The 8,121-nt window shown below is 41.2% G+C and overlaps 1 protein-coding gene and 1 long non-coding RNA gene across 4 annotated transcripts in view; one reads left to right on the forward strand and one right to left on the reverse strand.

Annotated features, from left to right (window-relative positions):
- The window catches only part of DDAH1 (dimethylarginine dimethylaminohydrolase 1), a 163,463-nt gene that overhangs the window by 137,496 nt on the left and 17,846 nt on the right, over nucleotides 1-8,121 (forward strand). The window lies entirely within an intron of this gene.
- Nucleotides 3,650-8,121, reverse strand: part of LOC115299560 — a 50,532-nt gene continuing 46,060 nt past the window's right edge. Inside the window, exon 4 of the long non-coding RNA XR_003912240.1 lies at nucleotides 3,650-3,779. This is a non-coding gene — a long non-coding RNA (uncharacterized LOC115299560). The remainder of the gene's footprint in view (nucleotides 3,780-8,121) is intronic.

Below are 8,121 nucleotides of genomic sequence, written 5' to 3' on the forward strand. Positions count from 1 at the left end.
AGATTTCCCACTTTGGGTCTCTGCTGTGAAATACATGCTGACAGTCCCATTGTAGGTTTAACTTAGTCTTATTATTTGGTTGTCTGTTCTAGTTGTATTCACCAGATCCACAAAACAATGATTTAAAAAAAAAAAATCTACCATGCCTGAATTAAGAAATTAACGGAGAACCAAATAGGCTCTGAGTTTGTAACAACTGTTTATGCTTTTTTCCTGGCAGCGCTTGCCTTTTCTGACGATATTCCCAGAGCTGAATGCCAACAAGGCTGGGGTGGCCAAAATAAAATACTTTGGCATGATAGGGCCATAAATAATCTGAAGCTGTGAGACCAAAACAGCCATGCTGAATTTCAGCACTAGTTCCAAGGCAGGAAGAAAGCAAAATTGGCCAAGTAGGAGAAAGGGAATAATAATAAGGTTTTATTCTCTTGAGGTTTCAAGAAAATTTCAGAGGAAGAAATTGCATTTAAAATACTGTTTATTCTGTCCATTATATGATGGGACATCAAAAAATACTCAACAGACTTGATGGGATGTTGTAGGGGGAATTCAAGCATCTGTTGGGTGGCCGAACAAATGTCCTATGAATGGGCCTTTGAATCCAAGACTCTTGCTTACAAAAGAAAAGGCCTAAGTGACTTTAGATGAGTGATTTTTAATGAGAGGTGTGGTTTAAAACCACTTGCTGAACTCTCTGAAGACCCACTGCCCTGGACCCGTCCCGGAAAACCCTAACTCTCTGGGTCTGGGTTCAAGCCTGGACATCTGCATTTCCTTTTTATATTTTTTTTATGTTTATTTATTTTTGAGAGAGAGAGGCAGAGTGCAAGACGGAGAGGGGCAGAGAGAGAGAGACACACACACAGAATCAGAAGCAGGCTCCAGGCTCTGAGCTGTCAACACAAACCCATGAATCACGAGATCATGACCTGAGCTGAAGTCAGATGCTCAATCAACTGAGTCAACCCAGGCACATCTGGGCAACTGCATTTTTTAAAAGCTCCACAGGTGATTCTGGAGCACAGATGAAGTTGAGAGCCACTGCCCTCAAGGATTTCTGCAGCTTCCAAAAGCACCTAGCTTAGAATGCTGAATTACACACACCTGAAGAATCCAGCTACTATGCATTATAGGTACAAAAGTATGCATTCTACATAACAATAAAAGTAGAGAAAGTGCCATGATTAAAGCCATCAAAAGCTAGAAACTTCTTATCTTTTTGCTGCCAAAAGTTAAACATTGCAGAACTTAAAATATAACACCTAACTGGGTAATAGCTTGAATGCCAATATTTAATCCATTTGGTATGCCAAAATTCCTTATCAAAATATTCCAAGTGACCTAAATATCACTGTTATCATTTTCTGAGGACAGGATATTTGCATTTGACTCACATTTCCACACCCCTCCCCATTGCACACATGCGTGCGCGTGCACACACACACGCACGCACAGAAAAATCTAACAGGACTCGATCTTGAGGTGTGAAGATTTGTGCCAAAGAGACAAAGAGGTTAAACTTCACATTACTGATATTAGAGAAGAACTTACTTTTAAAAATAGTAGTATGTGGGGTACCTGGGTGGCTCAGTTGGTTGAGTGTCCAACTTCAGCTCAGGCCATGATCTCATGTTTTGTGGTATCAAGCCCCACTTTGGGCTCTGTGCTGTCAGCCTGGAGCCTGCTTTGGATCTTCTGTCCCCCTGCTTCTACCCCACTGACACTCTCTCCCTCTCAAAAAATAAATAAGCATTAAAATTAAATAAATAAATAAATAAATAAATAAATAAATAATCATATGTTGATTCTAGTAAAGAAGCATAGTTGTCCAAAGGGCCAAAATGGCTATGAGATTCTAGCAGATAACTTAAAATCCCAATCCATGGGTTGTCTTTCTGGCTCTGCCACAACTCCCCCTGTGGGTGACTCCTGTGTCCTGTACTCAGTCTCATTCTAAACAAAGTTGAGTCAGCCTCACTAGAGAATAAGAGCTTCAGTCCTTTCCATTGGAAATTTCAGGATGGGCAGTTAAGGTGAAAGACTGTGACTTGAACATACAGATGCGCAAACACCTGGCAAAAAGTACCAACCACTTAATTTTAAACCACCAGCAATAGGGATAGTTCCAAAATGGGTTGACTATAGACTCTTTGATCACCGTGACATTGTTCTTTCAAAGGCTGTGGGTGATTGAAGACTTGTGCTTAGCTGAATATCTTCATGCTTGTTTGAGGATAGAAAACCACAGAAGATGCCAACCAAATTCCATGTTTCTTTGAGGAGGCATCAGTGGCATACAGCTATCAAATTGGATATCTAACAATAACATTATTTTCTAATTTATACTTAAAAATCTAACAGGAAGAAGTGAAGCTCTCAAAAGCCTTTGTTACTGTACCTTTTGCAGAAAGACTTTTTAAAAGGCAATTGAAAAATAAAACAGGGGAGTTGAAAAGAGTCACAGCTGAGCTTGAAGCTTGAGCTTCCTATTACTCTTTATTGAGGAGCAACTATATGAAAGATACTACCCCTAGCACACGGGCACTGAGATGAGTGAGAAAGAGTCTCTGCCTTCAAGGCCCCTCCAGCTTAATTGAAGAAACAGGACAGGACATGAAGATATGCATGCAGTCACAGTGTAACATAAGATAAATGACTCATCGGTGTAGGGTCCTCACAGAGAGGATAGGAGTGCAAGGAGGGAGTGATCACGGGAGGTGGAAGACAAAGTCTGAGTGCTCCAGAATGAACAGCAAGCCTGTCGTAGGAAGGATGGTTATTACGAACAGGACAACTAGGGAAGTGTCTATTTTATAATCCATAGGCAGTGGCTGGAGCAAGGGCTGGGTGCAGGGAAAGAAAGTTAAGTTTCCACATATAAATTGGGGCTGGTCCAGAGGTCAAGGAATGAGGGATTTCTTATCTGCAGGCTGTTGGGAGGCACTCAGAGTTTTTAAGCAGAGGTGTAAAAGCTGAAGCTGGTGTTTCAGAAAAATCTCTCTGGCAGTATGCCTCTAACGATTTAACAGGGATAAAGATTAAGAGTAATAAAATTAGTTTGGTGCCATCACACAGTCTAGAAATAAAGAAGAGGAGGGTCTGGACGAGGGAAGTCGCTGTGAAAATAGAAAGGGCTGTGCAGAAGCTGAGTTCCATTTAGAAAAGTAATAGAACCCTGTGACTAAAGGATGGGAGGGGTATGGAAGAAAAAAGGAGCAGATCAGCACTTTGACAGATATTTATAGAACTCCTCTCTACCAGGCCTTGTACTAGGTTCTAGGGGACAATGATGAACAAAACGACTTTAGAAATGACTACCAGATGGGGTGACTTTGGTGGAATTTTGGGAAAAGAGTTCCAGTCCTCCCTGTCACCATGAACTCAGTCCTCCCTATCCACACAGGAATAAGCCATAGAAAATCAGTGGGCAGCAGTATGTGGCTGGATTTCACTGACCCAGATTCGCATTTTGGGAACTGAGCTATACTCAGACGTATTCAACTGACCATGGCTCGGGTAGACATCCGACGTCTAAGCTTGTGAGACACTAACAGGGTTGGCTCCCATTTCACTTTCCATTGGCAGCAGTCCGTGGCTCATCCAAATTTGGAGTCTCTGTCCTTTACTCCTTTCCATTTATTTATTTTTTTTAATCTTTATCTACTCACTTTCAAAGCACACCAAAAAGAATCACTTTAATATTTGCACGCCCTCCATTTCCAGCAGTGTCCTATTGTTTTTTGGGGTGAAGTGAGCTGGCAAAAGGCTGCTCCCATTCTCTGAAAAAAAAAAAAAAAGGATGATTTCTGTGTCATGGGCTGAAATTGTGCATCACAGCACGGCCTGTGTGACACTCTGGGCCATGTCAGTACTAGTACCCTTAATGTTGAAGGGATTAGGAAATGTATCAGTTGAGCTAGCCAGGAGGATGGTAGAGTTTTAGGTTACTGTTTCTCTGTGGAAATCACATGGATTACATGCCTTAGGTGTTAATGAGGACCCTGTTGCTTGGCTAAAGGGTAATAAAGCATATGGTAAAATATAGACCCTAAATTAGAAGTGACATTTTAACCATGAATTATTCTCCAGCCTCTAAGAAAACCATTCATACTTCCTCACACAATACCAGAATTTGGACCACCCTTAGAAATAATGACATTTAAGAGAAATAAATTAAATTTACCACCACCTTCCTATAAAACCATGCCACTAGTGTTACCCGGCTATTAATAATCACTTACTATCTCTCCTTATTTTTATCTTTCAAAATTTCATATTTATCCAGCAATCTTTAAGAATATTTCTAGATCTGGTACACGTTGGGGGCTTAATCGGATGGTCATCTGGCTCTTGATTATGACTCAGGTCATGATCTCATGGTCATGGGGTCCAGCCCCACACTGGGCTCTGTGCTGGGCAGGGAGCCTGCTTGGGATTCTCTCTCTCCTCCTCCCTCTGCTTCTCCTCAACATGCATGTGCATGCACATATGCTCGCTCTCTCTCTCTCAGAAAAAAAAAAGATTTCTAAATTTACTTTTCACTTATGGTCAATGGATACTGCAGTTGAGACCCACTATTATTCAAACACTATTAGTCTACAGATGTTAAGAAAGGAAGCTTTGGAAATACGTTACAACAGCCATTCCCTTTTAATATCTTTCTAAAGTGGAATTAAGTTCAAAGCTGTGGCCACAAATCCAGAGGTGACTCATCATACAGAGTTTCAACCAAAATATAGACAAAATAGGGGCATCTGGGTGGCTCAGTTGGTTAAGTGGCCGGCTTCAGCTCAGGTCATGATCTCATGGTTTGTGGGTTTGAGCCTCATGTTGGGCTCTGTGCTGACAGCTCAGACCCTGGAGCCTGCTTCGGATTCTGTGTCTCCCTCTCCCTCTGACCCTCCCCTGTTCTCACACTGTCTCTCAAAAATAAATAATACATTAAAAATTAAATAAATTTAAAAATAAAACAAAAAGCCAATTGGACACTAAATGAAAGCTGTTGAATCTCTTGCATTTTGTGCATGTTTTCTAGTCACTCATTTGTTTTCCCATCCACATTCTAACAGGTGATAAGAGTTCAATATAGCTCAACATGCAGTTGTAATATCGGTAGCAGTAATAATACCTTTTAGGTATAAAAATCATGTTAATTTAATTTGAGAAGTCTGAGTTGCTGGGATTTAAACTTTAGTGTACCCAAGTATCACCCAAGATGCACATTTGATATGCATGTCACATTCCTGGGGTTCATCAGGAGAAATTCTGATTTGGCAAGACTGGGATGGAGCCCAGGAACCAGTGCATGATTTCGATGCAGGTAATTCAAAGACCACACTGTGAGAAACACTGGCTCTGTATGGAATCCACGGAGTGAATAGAAAATGCCACCTGCTATCATGCAGAATAATATCATATTGAGTAGAAATAACTGGCACTTCGGAGAAATAGCTCTCATGGGAAAGAAAACAATGTAGAATTCCACTAGACAATTGAAATACACATGCTTATGACAAGCTTACTTTTCTCTAAAATTATGTCTTTTTAGGGGGAATGCTTACAGAGTAAAAGATACATACCATAGGTTACATCTGGTGCCTTTCTCTCTGTTGATAAAACTTGCCTATTAAAAACAATGTTTCTGAAGAAAGTTATTGCTCTAATTCTCATTAGGCATAAAGAGCATCAGACTTGAATAGAAAAGTCTACCTTTCTTCTGAGTGCTACAGTCCTCTGGCTTGAAAATAAACATGATCCTAAATTCTTCAAGTAGGAATAGTGGAAGGAGGAAAGAAACCCAGATCTCTTTTGGGGTAAGAAGTTTGTCGGGTCCCAGCCTTCAGCTTGTTAGAACTTGAGAAGGGCTTCTGGAGAGCAGCCAACACTGATTGAAGTTGGAGATTCCGTAACCAGTGTCGATGGCGCGGAAGAATATGGCACAGGTGCTGATGGGCAGCTCTTCTCTGCTCTTCACTAAAAGTTGAGCTCTGAGTAGTGTGTCTTATAGGAAATTGCAACTGGAGATCTTAGGAGTATTTGAAGAGTTACTGAAATGCTGAAATGCACTGCTGAAACATTATTCATTCATTCAACACTCAACAAATGTGTATTAAGCATCCACCATATGCCAAGCACTGCTGCAAAGCACTGCACAAAGGGCCGGCAGTGTAACCGTGCCTCCCTGGAAGCTTTTCAATAATTATCTGTCCTTCTGGGATAACTGGCATACCTTAGCTTAATGGAATTTGAAAAGTATGTCAATTGCCTAAGGGATCAATATGCGTATAATGGAGATGTATAAATATATATATTCCTTTATGAACCAATCAATGACTGTCAGCTAGTTGCCTTTTCCAGCTTCTTATTCCACCCTTTCTTTTTAAATGAACACAATGCCACTTGGAATAAAGTCCATATTTCTCAGCTTCCTTTGTACTAAGTATAACAGTGAAACTAAGTATTGCAAATGAGATAAAAGTGAAATCCAGGACCCGGACTGAAAGGGAGGAGTCATACCCTTTCTCCTTCCTGAATTTACTGCTTGAGAAAAGGATGTGATGGTTGGAGCATTAGTAGCTATTTTATACCATGAGGACAAGGGCTATATCTTAGGTATGACAGACCAAAAAGCTAGAAGGACCCTGGACTCCTGATGACCATCAAGTGACTACACTACACTATGACCTCAAAACTCTCACATCAGAGAGAAATAAACTCTTTAAAGTCGCTTTGGAGAACAGGTAGTTTCTCTTACAGCTAAATTTAGTCCTTACTGATTAAAGCTGTTTGTCTTCATTAGGCATTAAGAGAAAATTTTTAAATGTTTCTATGAAAACAATGGAGATTCATGGGACCATGTAGCTCTAAAGTAATACATATTTTATGATAGGTTTGATTGATCCACTCAATGATGCCATCAAAGAACCAGCTTCTTTTATCTCTCTTCTTCACCTACTTCCTCATAAAGCTGGCTTCTATTCATGGCAGCCCAGTGACTGCCAGCAGCTTTCTGACAATGTGCTTGCTCACCTGTATTCAGGAAGGGAGACGTTAATCTTAGAAAAGTAAGGATGCTTCCTTCAGATCTTGTGCATTACTATTCTGAATTGGGCACCTACCCATCCCCAAACCACTAACTATAACCAGGGGGTGAATTACACTGGAGCTACAATTCTCTGATGGCCCAGGCATGCTGAGGCACTGCAGCAAACTCACAGGGGTCCCATGGGCTATTTTAAATTCTCAGAAATAGCCCAGATACCCCTGCCAGACAGCACACACAATTCTACTGTTAGATTGCTTGGATAATCTATGGGGGGTGTATTTTGTTTATTTTGGTTGTGATTTGGTTTTGTTGGCCTCAAGGCACCATGAAAATATTTCTGAGACACCATGGGTTCTGTGAATCAATAAAGGAGTCCTTGGCCTGGACTAAGGGGTAGAATTTATTTCCCCCTATTATGTGGGCTACACCAGGCAGTGTGGATATACAAATGAAAAATGGGGTAGTTAGTAAGAAAGCAGAGAACAGATGTGGGAGAAGCAACCCATGTTCACTAGACCCTCAAAAGAGCTAAACCCTGAATTGCTCTTAGGAAGGGAATTGTCTTTGTTTAGGAAAATACAACAAAGTCCTTTGGGGTGAAAGGTACAGTCCTTGAAGGCTTGGGGTCAGCAGATAATACAGTAAAGGAGAAAGAAAAAAATGTCCTCTGTTAGAAGCACTAGGAACGTGGAGACAGGGAGAGAGAATTAAAAGGGGAGCAAGGAGCGGCCCAAGTCACAAGGCAGGGCTGGCAGGTCTTTGAAGAAACCAGAGTTCATTGTTCCTATTTTAAGTGTTCTTATTACTGCAGTGCTCCGGCCTGCCCAATTTGAGGAAAATCTATTACCCGATGCGAATAAGGTTCTTTGAGGCGTTCGAAGAAAGCCCAAGGTCCCTGTTTACGTTGACTTGGTTTAAAAGAAGGACAGCACCATTGCTGGATCATAAGGGAGTTCTATGGATAGTTTTTTGAAGAACCTCCACACTGTTTTCCAGAGCGGCTGCACCAGTTTACATTCCCACCAACAGTGTAGGAGGGTGCCCATCTCTCCACACCCTCGCCAGCATCTATAGTC

This window comes from Suricata suricatta, chromosome 8 (genome assembly GCF_006229205.1).
Source record: "Suricata suricatta isolate VVHF042 chromosome 8, meerkat_22Aug2017_6uvM2_HiC, whole genome shotgun sequence".
NCBI classification, from domain to species: Eukaryota; Metazoa; Chordata; class Mammalia; order Carnivora; family Herpestidae; genus Suricata; species Suricata suricatta.